Consider the following 16,309-nt stretch of genomic DNA (forward strand, 5'->3'; position numbering starts at 1 on the left):
GTCCGGACAGCCCAGTTTTGTCAACAAGGTGGCTGAGTGGTTAAGGTGATGGACTGCTAATCCATTGTGCTCTGCAGGCATGGGTTCGAATCCCATTCTCATTGCTCTCCATGTCTGACACGTGTGCCTGTTCGATGTTGGCCCTCCTGTCGTTTGCTCCAGTGCTAGAGCTGTAAATTTTCTAGCGGTGGCTGAACATGGTATAGTAGGCCAACGTCGGTATCGAGCAGTGACAGTAACAGTACTTACTGCGCCCCATAAGAAATCGTTTGTCCCTGTTCAAAAGAGATTGTGCGATGTCCTGCGGGGTTCGCAAAGCAAACCTTTGACAGTTTGAAAAGAGGAATTTATTCTGCTTCCTGTGCGTGCAGTAGTTACAAAGTTGAACGTCTTTACACGATCTGCTGCAGTTTTCAGTGGGCGGGCTTTGTCAGATGGCTTGAAAAAACGCACTGTGTTTCGGCTCGGGAAACATCATGAGCAGTGTCCTGCATGTTTTCTGTGTATAGCTGTCTTTTAACGCATACAGAATTCATTCGAAATCATTGATTTCTCCAATTAACAAGGGTCCCTTTTTGAACCTGCGAGAAGCATTCTTTCAATGTAACAGATTTACTCCGGGGAAAGCCAGCATGACATTGAGAGTAGCTCAAGCTTTCAGCACCCATATCGGACTGCGTGTATGCAGACACCGCTCAGAATCCCCTGTAAGATTCTCCCTCAATTCCGTTTTTCAGTGCTTTAGCTCATTCAAAAGGCTTCGCTTTGCTAGTCACAATCCAAGGCTCATGACAGCATTTGAAAACATTCGCCACTGCGTTGGCCGGGAATCGAACCTGGGTTAACTGCTTTGAAGGCAGCTATGCGCAACACTGGCTCGCTCCAGAATAAATCTCACGTCGAGGGCATATTTTTTTCCATTTTACCGTGAGTCGGGCTCAGCTGCACAGAGGAGAGAGCAGAGCAATGAGGTCACGGGGACAGGGGAGTCACACGCTGGCGGTTTGAATACGCGGAAGATCACTGAGGGATCCACAGTATATGGACCCTCCGTGCGCCATCAGTCCGCACTCCGGACTCTGAATCCTGCCATCCAAGTTAAGATCTCGGCGGAACCTGAGGCGCAGTTCCTTCTTAAAACGTAATCTGGTGAGCATTTCTAGAATCGTACTTGTATAGATGCAGCCTTTAATGAGTTGCTAGGTTAAAATTGATGACTTCTTGTATTTCAGTAGGCAACTGCCCTCTTGATTTCGGATTTAATTTCTTTATTACAGGGGCGCTTTTATGAAGACAGAGTCATGTTCAGGTACTTTGCTTGATGGAGGAAGCTCATTTCGGACTCTGTGATCTGCTCACCTGGAAAGGTCTGCTATACTACTACAAGAGAGAAGTAGAGTCTGGAAGAAGGGACAATTTTATGATGCTTTGGAAGATAATGTTTTTTTTTCTTATACTGAAAATGAAAGGTAGTTGTTTCTATATGGACTCAGTCTTTGGAATTTGTATATTTATATATTTCAGTGAACCCTCAGCCATTCCTTCTGTATTGTAATTCAATTTCTCTTTTAAAATTCCTTCCCCACTTCTAGGACCTGCAGTTGCTGAACTCCACAATGGCTTCTATTGGAAAGTCTGTGACTGAGACCAAGTAAGTGTTCACTTTTTTATGAAACCATTATTTATTTAGGAGCACTGAGCAATTCTTATATAAATGCAATAAAATCATTATGCTCAAACTATGAGAGAGAAAATTAAGGATAATTTAAGAAATCAGTCTTAGCTTGTTTCTATACACAGATGGTATTATTTATTTTCAAAGGAAACCCGCGAGGATTCCCCTGGTGTGCAAGATGTGCCTGAATACTCTTGATCAGCTTCCTGCTCACTTGAAGAGGGCGTGTATGAAGCACGCCACGGCAGAAAAGATCAGGATGGCCTCTCAACAGGCGAGGGAGGACATGATGAATCACCTGAAGAACGGGGTCATCGTGGATTACCACAGAATAGAGATCGTGTCTGGTGAGGCAAACAGGATAGTGGTTGTAAGACTGCTAGAGTCCTTGGGCCTTTTTGTACATGGGAAGCCTGAAGACACATTGGCAAGGTGAGATATTTTTAATCTGTAAGGCTTCTGTAGTTTCTTTTTGAAATCATTGTTACAACATATTATGTAAAAGCATGTTGAAAAGAATCTACCTGCATTCCAGCGGCCCTGAGCAAGAGGCCGCTGTCCAGGAGGAAGAGATGCCAGAGGCTGCTCTAGAAACTGAAACAGAAGCGGATAAGGAAGGGGAAGATGTGAGCTCTGAAGAACTCTATCAGCAGTAAGACTTTTTTATTTTTCAGATGTATCTATTTTTTACTAAAATTCTAATTTGTCTTATAGGTATAAAATGTTTAAACCGGTGTTTTATATCCTTACAGGCCCTGAGTAGTTAAAAAGTATCAGCAGGCCGGAAGAGAGTGGCCCAAGCTGGACTCTATAGAAAGCACTCCCTGGATGCTCCTCTCCTGATTGGATTCAAACAGTACCTTACCAAGGATCTGGGAGTGGCAAATTATTCTCAGGAGGTATTTATTTTTTAAAGGCATTTAAAATTAAGCAATGGTATCTTCATTGTAAATGTTTTTATTTCTTAGCTTAAAATTCACCCATGTGAAATGATGTCAGCCATAAACATCATGACTCTATATTTCCTACCTGAATCTATTCTACTTAAATTATTACATTATACACAATTTGAGTTCATTTTAAAAAGTAAAAGGTAATGAAAGGAATGCATTTTCATAAGAAAGATAATACCGATATGCATGTGATAATCTTCCTTATATCATGTAGTGCATCATTTGGACACTTTGTGGGCTTCAAATACAAAGAAAATCATGTTCTATGGTACAAGATAAATACAAAACTTAAGCTTCTTTATAAAGCATAAGCAATCATTTATTACATCGCTTCTTGAATTAAATCTTTTGACAAGAGGTAAGACTTCTGTTACATTTAAACCCATGTTTAGCTGTGTTTTTTAGATTTAACTGAACCAATTTCTGTGTGTGATAATGTCCTTGAATTCTGACAACATCACACTAAATTACATGATATAAAACAGCTAATGTTTCTAGAGATAAAGTTTCTGAGATGCTTCTAATTACTTTTTATTACCAGGGACAGTTTAATTCACCTTGTACAGTACTGTAAGACCAAGATGCTTTTTTTAAAAGTTATTTAACATTTTATAGAACTTTGTCTACTATGGCAACATGATGTGCTTGGTGAAACTTGGAAAAATACTGCTTGGCCACTTATCTTAAGATAAAGATAGGATAAAGGTTTATCTTTTGCACCTACCTGACCCCCAGGGAAGGCCAATGCTTTCTAAGTTGATGGTTCCCTACAGTAGACTGTACTTTAATTTCAAAGGTAATGTATATTGACCCAAATCAGTTTTGGAATCCAATCTACTGACGAGATGGAGCACATCCTTTTTTCAGGATTTTAGCATCATACGTTTGGTATATTTAGTCCCTAATGCTGAAAGAAATGATCATAGAACATGACATCTAACCTTACCTGCGGTGTTTTTAATCCCTATTGCTCAATGCACGGTGAAAGCATTCCATACATGTGTCTGACAATGAGGAATGGGCCCCTGAGACAGTCATTTGCCTGCTTCACAAATGATCGTATTTTACTAGAGATTCTGTTTGGGATTCAGATGTGCATTCGGACAGCAATCCCTTTCAAGAAATGATACGTTCTGGATGAGGTCAAAGGTGCTGGAACACTGTATCTAGGATGTGTTTGCAGAGACTGTGTGTCTCCTGCTTCAATGCAGTGATAAACAGATGTGCTCCTTTAATTTATTGGTACATGCCCAGGGCAGTAAGCAGTCTGAGGATTTATTTCCAGATGGCATAGAGCAGTGAAGCAGTGAAGTAGTGCAAAACACTGGATCATTATATTATTAGAATCTATTCTACTTAAATTATTACATTATACTCAATTTGAGTTCATTTTAAAAAGTAAAAGGTAATGAAAGGAATGCATTTTCATAAGAAAGATAATACCGATATGCATGTGATAATCTTCCTTATATCATGTAGTGTGTCATTTGGACACTTTGTGGGCTTGAAATACAAAGAAAATCATGTTCTATGGTACAAGATAAATACAAAACTTAAGCTTTTATTTTAATTAGATTTGTTTATAAAGCATAAGCAATCATTTATTACATTAATATATGTGAAAATAACATTTTAGCATCATATGTTTAGTATATTTAGTCCCTAATGCCGAAAGACTAGACGTATATATACGTATAGTACGATACATACATCTCCCCTGATGTGCTTGGTCCAAAATCAGATACGGGAGGGTTAGGACACCACGAGCTGCGTGGCTGCGGAAGGATCCCGGTTCGACAGGAGTGGACGCCGCTGCTGGTTCTCGCTGGCTTTTAGTTAGGGGTCCGGAGAAGCATCTCAAGCTAGTTCCACTACTCCTTCCGGACGTTCATTCCCTTTTCAAAGTCAGTCGTTTTGCTGTAGTCTGCGTTCTTTAGGCTGATTATCGAGGTTAGCCTTTATTTGGTCATGGGGGGCCTCGGTACTGTATGCTGAGTCTAAAGACAGTTTCACCCGTTTTCTGATTGCTCGGTTCTGTACCAGTGCAGACATGTCAAACAGTGAATGGCTGTACCTCTATTGTATCCGTGCTCAATGAATGAAATCGGTAACAAATGAATATATGTCTAGTTATACGAAAAACGAGTGGTTTATCGACTCATCTTCATTTGCAGATTTAGAGGCAGCTTCGATATTCGTTTTACAGACGGGTTTTTTTTTTTGAATATGGGTCACACACATGCCACAGCAACAAAACATCTCTAGAGATGAGGCTATAGATCACCTTTCCATCCTGCAGGTTTTCCTCCCAAAGCCTACGGCACCAACGGAGACCCCTGCTGGCCGGGAGAGCAAAAGCTTACAGCACCTGGTATTCCCAGGCAGTCTCCCATCCAAGTACTAACCAGGCCCGACGCTGCTTAGCTTCCGAGATCAGACGAGATCGGGCGTGTTCAGGGTGGTGTGGCCGTAAGCGAAATCCCTGCCGCCTGACTCGCTACTTGAAGCTGTGTGTGGCGGGGGTTCCGTGCCCCCCGATCGGGACGGAAGGATCGTTCGTGTGCAACTCTTTGGAAAGGAGCTGCTTTCCAAATCGCATTGCGTGCCTGGATGTTGGCGAATGCGCTCCCTTGTGTTGGCTCGTCCCGCACTGGAGGAGGACAAACAATCTGCACGGAGGAGCACCAGGCAAGTCTTCAGTGCACAGCACTCTGGAAACATTTCGGGGCTGTCGCGTGTTTATTTCAGCACGTAAAGCGCACCGGTCCAACACGTCGGCCGTACGCGCGGCGCCTCCGCCCTCTTGCTGACCCTGCAGCTGCTTCACTTTTCCCTTTAGTTGCCATCGATTTTTTTGTAGTGCTATACATATACGATTGAGGTATCTTAGAGTTCTCCTTCGAAGACCCAGCACTCTCTTTTCCTTTCCCAGTGTTACTCATATCGGACTTTTTAAACCTTAAAAAAAATCGTTTTTTTTTCTTTCAATTATAACTGAAGTTTAAACAACTAGTGTTAAGTCCTTATTTTTCTGTAGTCAAAAAAAGCAAAAATTAACATTCAGGTCATGAAAAACTCAAAAAAACTCCCCAACCACTAAACTTTACCTCCCACCTGAGCGCCATCTTGAACGCCCCTACCACCAGAGAATGCTCACGATTTCGGAAGCTGTCTCCGGGACGTGCTGATTCCACACATCCTGAATAAATCATGATATTGTTAGTTGCTGTAGCTAGACGTTCAAATGAGTTTCATGGCCAGATGGACCTGTTTCCTCCAGCGGTATAATATTGCAGTGAGACAGCACGATGCCTGCAAGACTATGTCACGCTAAACGCCACAGATTGTGTTTGTCCGTTCGTGTCAGTCGTCCCGCAGCCACGGGAAGTGGGACACAAACATGCTGCAATGCTTTCATGACGTTAGGATTTGTTTGTGCAACATCCGAGAAGAGTACTTGTGGCTTGAATGTGAACTGTACGTGCCCGCCCCCTTTCCTCTGTAGTGCATGAGTTCCTCCCGGCATGCCCTTCGTCATTGTTCTGTCATCTTGTATTTAAAGGGTTGTATTTCTGCTGCTGAAAATAAGCAACGGTTTTCTCACAACGCCCTTTGTTCCCAACGGAGCCCTTGTCTGTCATGAAATTCTTCAAAACCTCAAGCTAGAAGAAGAAGAAGACGACAAATATGAAGCGTTACCGCAACGACATGCCATGAGACGATCGATAACGATTTCCATAGGATCCCCGCGGTTGCCTGGCAACCGTCAGCTTTGCGCAGTGGCAGTATCGTAGCCTGTGAGGTTTAGCCGAGGCGCGATTATTGCTAGTTGAAAACTTTTCCCAATACCCCGCTTCCGCCGGTTTGCAATACAATCGGCGAAAGCAATTTTTGACAGTCTCGTCAGAGACTGAGCAAGGTGTTTAAAGACAGATTTGGTCATGGTGACATCATGGTAGAAAGAAACGAGCTTGTTACGTCTCAACAGAAACGCTCTTTAGCTCTTTCAGCGTTATGCAGAGAACAGCGTCTGTCGAGATTACTTTTGTGTCAGCGCGAAACGCCGTGTGCTGTCAGTGTGATTTCATATTGCTCGTCGCGGCGCCCGGCTTTTGTCTGTCAAACGTTAGGTTGCGCTTCTTCATGCTGCATCGTCGGCATGAGTGGAGCTTTTTAAACGTCTGTACTTACTGTATATGGTATATATACAGTATATGGCTGGTCTCGGTACTTTAAAGAAAACATACACGAAAGATGGTTTCATTATGACCAGTATCGGTCTTGAGATATTTTTAACTTGATTTACAGAAGCGCGAAACGGTATGCCCAGGGCGTTTTAGTTTTCGTTTTGTTTTAATGCAGTGCAGTGGATTGATTAGAGATATCAAGTACATACAAGTCATTTTTTAAATGTTGTAGTTCGTCTTGTAAAAATGTTACAAGTACATAATCTGTCAACAATTACACAGGTTCTGTTTCCATATTGCGAATTTTGGTTACGTAATATTATTTTCTAATTTCACGTTGTGAATATATGATTTGGGCAAACAGAGCCGCAAAGAAGTACATTATGGGTTGTTGTTTTTTTTTTGCAGTTTTATCTAGAACAAGCGATGCTTAAACCTTTGTCTGATTCTTGTGAAACTATCCACACGACAGTTACCTAGGAGTTGACTTCAGTGATGTCACTGATGGGATGTTTCTAAAAATCCATCCACTGTAAAACGTCTTCTCCACTTGTCCTGCATATGTATTCGCTAATGAAGCTGTGTGTTCTGAGCCTGGATCTCTACATTTCTGTATGAACCAGCTTAGAGGGCTAAAGACAGCTTGTGTTTAAATTGAGTGTAAGGTAATTTATGCTTCTAAACTCATGGTCAGCATTTATTATTGTACTGTGCTGTAAACTTCTTCTGTGCCTAATTACATTATTTTATAGCTTTATCAAATTTGTACATTGTCGATAATGTTTCTGTAGTTTTCGGCCCTCAGCATCCGACTGTCTGGTGGTGCTGTGTGTTAGGTTCCTGACTTCCATGTCACATGGTCTGTGAGTGAATCCCATGGAACTATGACTTTATTTTTTAACAAACATTTCTTTGAAAAAATTAAATGTTTCCCTGGGTCAGAGATTAAATAAAACCTCACTCGCACCAAACAAATTTATATTTCTAAATATCACAACATGATCGAATTTAAGTATTTTTAATAACAATGAATAGTCACCTATGCTTTACAAAATAAACATTTATATTGATTTGAATCACGTTTTGATTTAAATCGTAAACGCGTGTTTAAATATATGTGTTTAAAGGCGATATACTGTATAAAAGCGCTGATTCTTATGGAATGTGTTCCGCCAGGGATTCAAAATTTTTTATTTTTTTTAATCGCGTATCTAAGGAAAATTGCAGTATAACTTTGTTCATGCACATCATTATACAGTATCTCATTTTGTATTTCTATAAAAAAAAATCGTTTGCCCAGCCACTATTGTTGTTATTGTTTTTATCCTGTAAAGCGCTTTGAGGAGCACAGCTTTCTCACCACTTAGATTACTTTTTGACACCATCCTTACACAAAGCAGAAACTGATTGTATTTTCCGATGACATACAAGTGAAAAGATTACAGATTTTAATCGTCTTTTTTCTGAACCAGGGAAAATCTGATCATGTTTCTCTATAACAATAATAAAAAACTTTATTTTACATATCACCTTTAAAAGTGGCATCTCAAAACAATACAGTAGATGTAAACCACAGATTACAAAGTAAATACCCAGACAAACGCAAACGCGTTTTTAATAAAATGCTTTCATTCATTCAACAGAGAGAGAGCGTAAAACCTGGGTGTAACAGCTGTTCCTTTTTCTGATCACTCGCTCTCTGGATAAATGTCTCGCCTGTCCAGTTCTTTGTTTTCCTAATTTGCCAATTATGCCTGCTGTGATCCACTCCTACCCTCACACCTAAAGAAGACTATTTTAAATTTCTTTGCACATAAATTTTATTGCACATAAAGGTGATATGTAAAATAATGTTTTTTTTTATTGTTGTTATAGAGAGACATGATCAGATTTTCCCTGGTTCTTCCTGTGCGTGCAGTAGTTACAAAGTTGAACGTCTTTACATGATCTGCTGCAGTTTTCAGTGGGCGGGCTTTGTCAGATGGCTTGGAAAAACGCACTGTGTTTCGGCTCGGGAAACATCATGAGCAGTGTCCTGCATGTTTTCTGTGTATAGCTGTCTTTTAACGCATACAGAATTCATTCGAAATCATTGATTTCTCCAATTAACAAGGGTCCCTTTTTGAACCTGCCAGAAGCATTCTTTCAATGTAACAGATTTACTCCGGGGAAAGGCAGCATGACATTGAGAGTAGCTCAAGCTTTCAGCACCCGTATCGGACTGCATGTTTGCAGACACCGCTCAGAATCCCCTGTAAGATTCTCCGACACTCTCCCGCTACTCTTGGTGCGCTCATGCCGCAACACAGGAAGGCTGGAGCAGGTGGCTGTGGGCTCTGTGCACCGCCGAAATAGCTCAGCTGGGAGAGCGTTAGACTGAAGATCTAAAGATCCCGTGTTTCGGTGTTTTGTTTCATCGCGCCCTTTGTTCCTCTCTCCAGCGCCCCCTGCCTAAAGTGACGCGTCCCTTTCTCAGCCCGAAACGCAAGCGAGACACCAGCAGCAGTCCCTGCAGGTTTCCGTGGTGTAGCGGCTATCACGTTCGCCTGACACGCGAAAGGTCCCTGGTTCGAGACCGGGCGGAAACAGTCTCATTTTGCACGCTCCTGTACTTCACAGAGGTATTGAGCGACCGGTCATTTGTTCCCAATGTATTTCCGGTGCCTTCATGCACTCTTGTACCAAACGCACGTTCCTTCTGTATGCGGAGCCGATCATTTGCAATTGGGCTGTGCCGACAGATCAGGACGAGCTCTGTCGGCTCAAAAGCAGCGCAGGACCTGCATGAACAACAGAAAGATTAGCATCCAGCGGGGGCTTCTTAGTGAGCCCAAGATCTCATCAAGAATCGGCTCCAGCAACAGGGCTGGGCGCATTGTTCCATTCTCCGACCACTCTCGGTGTAAACAAGTCCCTCCTGGTCTCTGCTTGAATTGCACTTTCCTGCGTTTGCTTTGGTGTAACTGGCTTCCCCTGCATGGGCGAATGTGAAGAAGATCCTTAGTAAGTCATTGAAGAAACCCGAGAAGAGGTCGGAGTGGTCTCTGTCGTTCATCAACGATCCAGTCAGGCAGTACTCCTCTGTAAAGCGCCGTTCGTTCACATCAATTGGCTTTTTTTTGCCTTCATTCGTGCAAGTAGTAAAAGCAGACGCCCCTATTCTGCCGTGACCCGGATTCGAACCGGGGTTGTTGCGGCCACAACGCAAAGTACTGACCACTATACGATCACGGCGAGTTACCGATACACACGTGGCAGGGCGGAAAAGGCTGTGCTCTCTTCGTGTGACATAATTCGGGAAAGTCCTGACGTTGCATTTCAACTGAGCCCCAGTATACATCGACCCTTCGACACTCTGAGTGACAACTCTCTTGCGTGTTTTCTCATATTTATGTAGTTAGCTTGCATGATGCCCGGAACAGCAGGGTTGTGCACACCCATATGGTCTAGCGGTTAGGATTTCTGGTTTTCACCCAGGCGGCCCGGGTTCGACTCCCGGTATGGGAACGTGTCAATTTTGCCTCCTGCTTTCCAAAACATCAGCACTGTGTACGAAGGAGCCGCATTAAAACTACTCAACGTGCGAGAAGAGGGGGCGCTTGTTTCCAGCCAAAACTTCTCGCGTGTGAGACGAGCTGACCATCGCTGCAGGAGGTGGGAGGGTCACTCTGGTAGACAGGGCTGACCTTCGGCAATAGGATTTATACTCTCCAAGATTATATTTGCACTTTCTGGAGAGGCGATTTTCTCCACTTCAGTAGCCCGATTTCGTCGATTGCGTGGAGAGGGCTGTAGAATGTGGCGCCGTCTTTCCTGCTCCGTCCATGACAGGCGTGCTGGTCTCTGGAGAGAGAGCACGGTCCATAAGCGCACCCCAATAAAGGCACTGGAAGCAGCTGAATCGCATTGGCGAAGCTCAGCACTGGGCCGCTGGGCACATCTGACCACAGTTTCCGTAGTGTAGTGGTTATCACGTTTGCCTCACACGCGAAAGGTCCCCGGATCGAAACCGGGCGGAAACAGACCAGACTTCTTCTGTCGCCACGCACAAAAGGGGATTGGGGATTCGGCTAGCGCTGTGATCGAACAGACCCACTCACCTCTTAGTGTGGCGGGATCTGCACAGTGCATGTCGCAGTGCATCCTGCTTTCACTTCAATGCGCGTCCTGATGTACCCCGGTCTCCCGCGTGACAGGTGGGGACAGGTGACAGGTCCACGTGACAGGTCCTATACTAACGAGGAAGACATCGCTCTCTCCGACCCCCGGCATCGTGTCCCGACCCACCGTGCTGGAAGCCGACTCGTGCTGTGATTCCTTTACGGAGCAGAAATGACAACCGAGGAGCCGAGAGATCATTTCAGCATTTCGCGTCTGAACGGAAAACACAAACGACCAACTCGGAATGATTTGCCTTTGACGCTTATCAAAGCGTTCTTTGTGCATCGAACAGACCCACTCACCTCTTAGTGTGGCGGGATCTGCACAGTGCATGTCGCAGCGCTCCCTGCTTTCACTTCAATGTGCTTCCTGATGTCGAGTCGTGTGCCGTGCGGAGGCTCTGAAAGCGAGAGCAATGAAAAGGTGCACGACGCTGTGTTAGAAAACAGAGAAGTGAAAGGCAGTCCTTTCTCTAAGGAGGTAAAAGAAAAGCTACTCCCCGTCGGGGAATCGAACCCCGGTCTCCCGCGTGACAGGCGGGGATACTTGCCACTATACTAACGAGGAAGACATCGCAAGCTCCGACCCCTGGCATCGTGTCCCGACCCAGCGTGCTGGAAGGCGACGCGTGCTGTGATTCCTTTACGGAGCAAAAATGACAACCGAGGAGCCGAGAGATCATTTCAGCATTTCGCGTCTGAACGGAAAACACAAACGACCAACTCGGAATGACTTGCTTTGGACGCTTTTCAAAGCGTTCTTTGAGCACGACGACTGTGCCGCCTAGCAGATACAAATGGGTTGTACAACTTTGAAGTAGCAAATGGAAGAGGGCTAAGCCTCCTCTCTTTTAGCCCAGGTTCGATCTGTCTCCCAGAATCACCAGGGCGCACGCACACACACACACCCGTGCCGTTGAAGTACTCTGCTTCATTTCTAAGGGCAACTCAACATTCACTCCTACCCCGAGTGCAGAAAAGACAGCGTCTGCAGCAACAGCAGCTCAGGTCTCTGCACAGGAGCTAAGCTGCCCCCATCTCCTCTGCTCTGCGGCTCCTACGGAGTGGAGTCCTGCCTGGAGCTGTGTTTGCAGGCGGCGGCTCCCCGCACCCTGTCTGTGCATCGTGTCCAAGAGCTCCTGGGAGGAAGAGAGAGCCCTCCCACTCGAGGGCTTTTCCACGGTCTGTGTGAGGAGGGGCGGGTGTGTCCAGCAGCTTATCGAGCGGAAGCCTGGGGCGGCGGAGAGCTGTGATCGTGCAGACCTTGAGGTGTCACCTCTTTGTCTGCTTTCCCGCCCTCCCTCCGCCCAAGCTCTGCTCCAAAGTAGCCCGGCAACCCCTCACACCTGCACGTGTCACAACCTAAGGTGTGGTCATGAGACACCCATGGGGTGTTGTTCTGTTCTTGCTAATTGTTTCCTGCCCGTCGCAGGCAGGAGTCCATGCGAGGAAGATGCGCTGGACAGAGCTCAGAGGGCGCACCTGGGTGGCTTTCCTTCTGAGTGACGTTCCTGCAACACTCTCCCGCTACTCTTGGTGCGCTCATGCCGCAACACAGGAAGGCTGGAGCAGGTGGCTGTGGGCTCTGTGCACCGCCGAAATAGCTCAGCTGGGAGAGCGTTAGACTGAAGATCTAAAGATCCCGGGTTTCGGTGTTTTGTTTCATCGCGCCCTTTGTTCCTCTCTCCAGCGCCCCCTGCCTAAAGTGACGCGTCCCTTTCTCAGCCCGAAACGCAAGCGAGACACCAGCAGCAGTCCCTGCAGGTTTCCGTGGTGTAGCGGCTATCACGTTCGCCTAACACGCGAAAGGTCCCTGGTTCGAGACCGGGCGGAAACAGCCTCATTTTGCACGCTCCTGTACTTCACAGAGGTATTGAGCGACCGGTCATTTGTTCCCAATGTATTTCCGGTGCCTTCATGCACTCTTGTACCAAACGCACGTTCCTTCTGTATGCGGATCCGATCATTTGCAATTGGGCTGTGCCGACAGATCAGGACGAGCTCTGTCGGCTCAAAAGCAGCGCAGGACCTGCAAGAACAACAGAAAGATTAGCATCCAGCGGGGGCTTCATAGTGAGCCCAAGATCTCATCAAGAATCGGCTCCAGCAACAGGGCTGGGCGCATTGTTCCATTCTCCGACCACTCTCGGTGTAAACAAGTCCCTCCTGGTCTCTGCTTGAATTGCACTTTCCTGCATTTGCTTTGGTGTAACTGGCTTCCCCTGCATGGGCGAATGTGAAGAAGATCCTTAGTAAGTCATTGAAGAAACCCGAGAAGAGGTCGGAGTGGTCTCTGTCGTTCATCAACGATCCAGTCAGGCAGTACTCCTCTGTAAAGCGCCGTTCGTTCACATCAATTGGCTTTTTTTTGCCTTCATTCGTGCAAGTAGTAAAAGCAGACGCCCCTATTCTGCCGTGACCTGGATTCGAACCGGGGTTGTTGCGGCCACAACGCAAAGTACTGACCACTATACGATCACGGCGAGTTACCGATACACACGTGGTAGGGCGGAAAAGGCTGTGCTCTCTTCGTGTGACATAATTCGGGAAAGTCCTGACGTTGCATTTCAACTGAGCCCCAGTATACATCGACCCTTCGACACTCTGAGTGACAACTCTCTTGCGTGTTTTCTCATATTTATGTAGTTAGCTTGCATGATGCCCGGAACAGCAGGGTTGTGCACTCCCATATGGTCTAGCGGTTAGGATTCCTGGTTTTCACCCAGGCGGCCCGGGTTTGACTCCCGGTATGGGAACGTGTCAATTTTGCCTCCTGCTTTCCAAAACATCAGCACTGTGTACGAAGGAGCCGCATTAAAACTACTCAACGTGCAAAACGTGCGAGAAGAGGGGGCGCTTGTTTCCAGCCAAAACTTCTCGCGTGTGAGACGAGCTGACCATCGCTGCAGGAGGTGGGAGGGTCACTCTGGTAGACAGGGCTGACCTTCAGCAATAGGATTTATACTCTCCAAGATGATATTTGCACTTTCTGGAGAGGTGATTTTCTCCACTTCAGTAGCCCGATTTCGTCGATTGCGTGGAGAGGGCTGTAAAATGTGGCGCCGTCTTTCCTGCTCCGTCCATGACAGGCGTGCTGGTCTCTGGAGAGAGAGCACAGTCCATCAGCGCACTCCAATAAAGGCCCTGGAAGCAGCTGAATCGCATTGGCGAAGCTCAGCGCTGGGCCGCTGGGCACATCTTACCACAGTTTCCGTAGTGTAGTGGTTATCACGTTCGCCTCACACGCGAAAAGTCCCTGGTTCGAAACCGGGCGGAAACAGACCAGACTTCCTTTGTCGCCACGCACAAAAGGGGATTGGGGATTCGCCTAGCGCTGTGATCGAACAGACCCACTCACCTCTTAGTTTGGCGGGATCTGCACAGTGCATGTCGCAGCGCATCCTGCTTTCACTTCAATGCGCGTCCTGATGTACCCCGGTCTCCTGCGTGACAGGTGGGGACAGGTGACAGGTCCTATACTAACAAGGAAGACATCGCTCTCTCCGACCCCCGGCATCGTGTCCCGACCCACCGTGCTGGAAGCCGACTCGTGCTGTGATTACTTTACGGAGCAGAAATGACAACCGAGGAGCCGAGAGATCATTTCAGCATTTCGCGTCTGAACGGAAAACACAAACGACCAACTCGGAATGACTTGCCTTTGACGCTTATATACCTCTTAGTGTGGCGGGATCTGCACAGTGCATGTCGCAGCGCTCCCTGCTTTCACTTCAATGTGCTTCCTGATGTCGAGTCGTGTGCCGTGCGGAGGCTCTGAAAGCGAGAGCAATGAAAAGGTGCATGACGCTGTGAAATAAACATTAATAAACGCATATATAACGTCGAAAACACATCTAACACTAGGAGTATACGGCACTCTGCACAGTGTACGAAGTAAATTATTTTCGCAGTAATTAATTATATTTACTATATTTATTATACACGTGTAAATTAATTACTGCAAAATAAATTTACTTCGTACACTGTGCAGAGTGCCGTATACTCCTAGTGTTAGATGTGTTTTCGACGTTATATATGCATTTATTAATGTCGTCGATTTTACGGTTGCAATTCGACGTTGATTATACGTCGAGGCGACGTATATATACGTATAGCCGTATTTTCGCCGTGAATATACTGTATTCGACGAATCAATGCCCACAGCTTGGCATACAAGGGTTTTGCGGAGGGGTCTTGCCACCTGCCTGAAAAAAAACAGTAAAATGTTTGAGTGCCTATAGAGTTTCTATTTTTATTTTCTTGAGAAAAGTTGATACCATTTCCTGGAAACCCCGTCCCCCATCAGTGCGCGGTGCCCGGGGAAAAATCTGTAGGGGGGCGTCTGAAATTCTGAGCGGGGGTGATATTTCGGTTGAAACGGAGCTGTACGGTGCAGCTACCCAAATGAAATCTCGCAGCTATGCCATTGATTAGTGCTTCATGATAGAAGATATCGACTAGCAATCTGGTATTTGCGATGAAGTTCAGTTTCACATTTTTCGTCACTCTCACTGGAGAGTATTGCCTGGAGCGAAAAGTACCATAAGCGTTCATTTTTGCAGCTACATGGACGTTCTGAATCGTTAAGAAAAAATGTTGTAAAACCAACAGAAAGCACAGACTGCTATAACTAGTCCTAGTTATATAACGATTTTAAGTATAATGATAAACTACTGCAAGGAATCGGTCCACCTGAGCAAACAGGATCGTAATGTTGACACTCAATAACGACACTGATATGTGCAGTTCCTGGATGGATAGCCCTCCTGCCCATCAAACAGACTGAGTGACTGTTCCTGTCATTTAGTGTTGTCTGACCATTGACAAAGTACAACTATTTTTTTAGGGCGCAAATTAAGTTAGGTAAATCTTTTTGCCCAAAACTGAAGGGGCAACATTCCCCCCTCCCCCCGTGATGCCAGGCCTGTCCCCATCCTATTCCATAATGTCATTATATATAATACCATACAACAGTGACCGATCCTTACTAACTACATGCGTTAAAATTGCACATCAGCTCATAGCAGGGGGCACATAGCCGCGATGTATTATCAATGTTATATTTCAACCATAATATCGACAACATTAATAAACGCATACGTTGAGAAAATATCGAACCCAGCATATTTTCCGGTTATATACCACAATGCATTGCTAGTATTCGTTGGTCACAATTTTGGACACGTTTTTCAAACGTAGAAGTATATCCGCAAATATCTCAGCAATCCTCTTTTGACGAGTAAGTATGAACAATAATAATACTATCTGAATACATACAGATCTTTCTTAATATTATTTTGATTAAAATAGTACGTGAATAAGCAAAAAATGGCA

At 45.4% G+C, this 16,309-nt stretch overlaps 10 non-coding genes across 10 annotated transcripts; 7 read left to right on the forward strand and 3 right to left on the reverse strand.

The window, feature by feature from the left end:
• Positions 1 to 4,984: 4,984 nt before the first annotated feature.
• Positions 4,985 to 5,103, reverse strand: LOC138234212 (5S ribosomal RNA). The gene has a single exon (XR_011187908.1). It is a non-coding gene; the product is annotated as a 5S ribosomal RNA (ribosomal RNA).
• A 1,293-nt stretch (positions 5,104 to 6,396) lies between these two features.
• On the forward strand, positions 6,397 to 6,538 carry LOC138234106 (U4 spliceosomal RNA). Its single transcript, XR_011187801.1, has one exon. It is a non-coding gene; the product is annotated as a U4 spliceosomal RNA (small nuclear RNA).
• A 2,792-nt stretch (positions 6,539 to 9,330) lies between these two features.
• trnav-gac (transfer RNA valine (anticodon GAC)) lies at positions 9,331 to 9,403 on the forward strand. The gene has a single exon. It is a non-coding gene; the product is annotated as a tRNA-Val (tRNA).
• A 574-nt stretch (positions 9,404 to 9,977) lies between these two features.
• trnah-gug (transfer RNA histidin (anticodon GUG)) lies at positions 9,978 to 10,049 on the reverse strand. Its single transcript has one exon. It is a non-coding gene; the product is annotated as a tRNA-His (tRNA).
• Positions 10,050 to 10,250: 201 nt separating this feature from the next.
• trnae-uuc (transfer RNA glutamic acid (anticodon UUC)) lies at positions 10,251 to 10,322 on the forward strand. The gene has a single exon. It is a non-coding gene; the product is annotated as a tRNA-Glu (tRNA).
• Positions 10,323 to 10,764: 442 nt separating this feature from the next.
• trnav-cac (transfer RNA valine (anticodon CAC)) lies at positions 10,765 to 10,837 on the forward strand. The gene has a single exon. It is a non-coding gene; the product is annotated as a tRNA-Val (tRNA).
• Positions 10,838 to 11,471: 634 nt separating this feature from the next.
• trnad-guc (transfer RNA aspartic acid (anticodon GUC)) lies at positions 11,472 to 11,543 on the reverse strand. The gene has a single exon. It is a non-coding gene; the product is annotated as a tRNA-Asp (tRNA).
• A 1,196-nt stretch (positions 11,544 to 12,739) lies between these two features.
• trnav-aac (transfer RNA valine (anticodon AAC)) lies at positions 12,740 to 12,812 on the forward strand. Its single transcript has one exon. It is a non-coding gene; the product is annotated as a tRNA-Val (tRNA).
• An 847-nt stretch (positions 12,813 to 13,659) lies between these two features.
• On the forward strand, positions 13,660 to 13,731 carry trnae-uuc (transfer RNA glutamic acid (anticodon UUC)). The gene has a single exon. It is a non-coding gene; the product is annotated as a tRNA-Glu (tRNA).
• Positions 13,732 to 14,182: 451 nt separating this feature from the next.
• Positions 14,183 to 14,255, forward strand: trnav-cac (transfer RNA valine (anticodon CAC)). The gene has a single exon. It is a non-coding gene; the product is annotated as a tRNA-Val (tRNA).
• The last annotated feature ends 2,054 nt before the right edge of the window (positions 14,256 to 16,309 follow it).

Source organism: Lepisosteus oculatus, unplaced genomic scaffold (genome assembly GCF_040954835.1).
Source record: "Lepisosteus oculatus isolate fLepOcu1 unplaced genomic scaffold, fLepOcu1.hap2 HAP2_SCAFFOLD_74, whole genome shotgun sequence".
In the NCBI taxonomy this organism is placed as follows: Eukaryota; Metazoa; Chordata; class Actinopteri; order Semionotiformes; family Lepisosteidae; genus Lepisosteus; species Lepisosteus oculatus.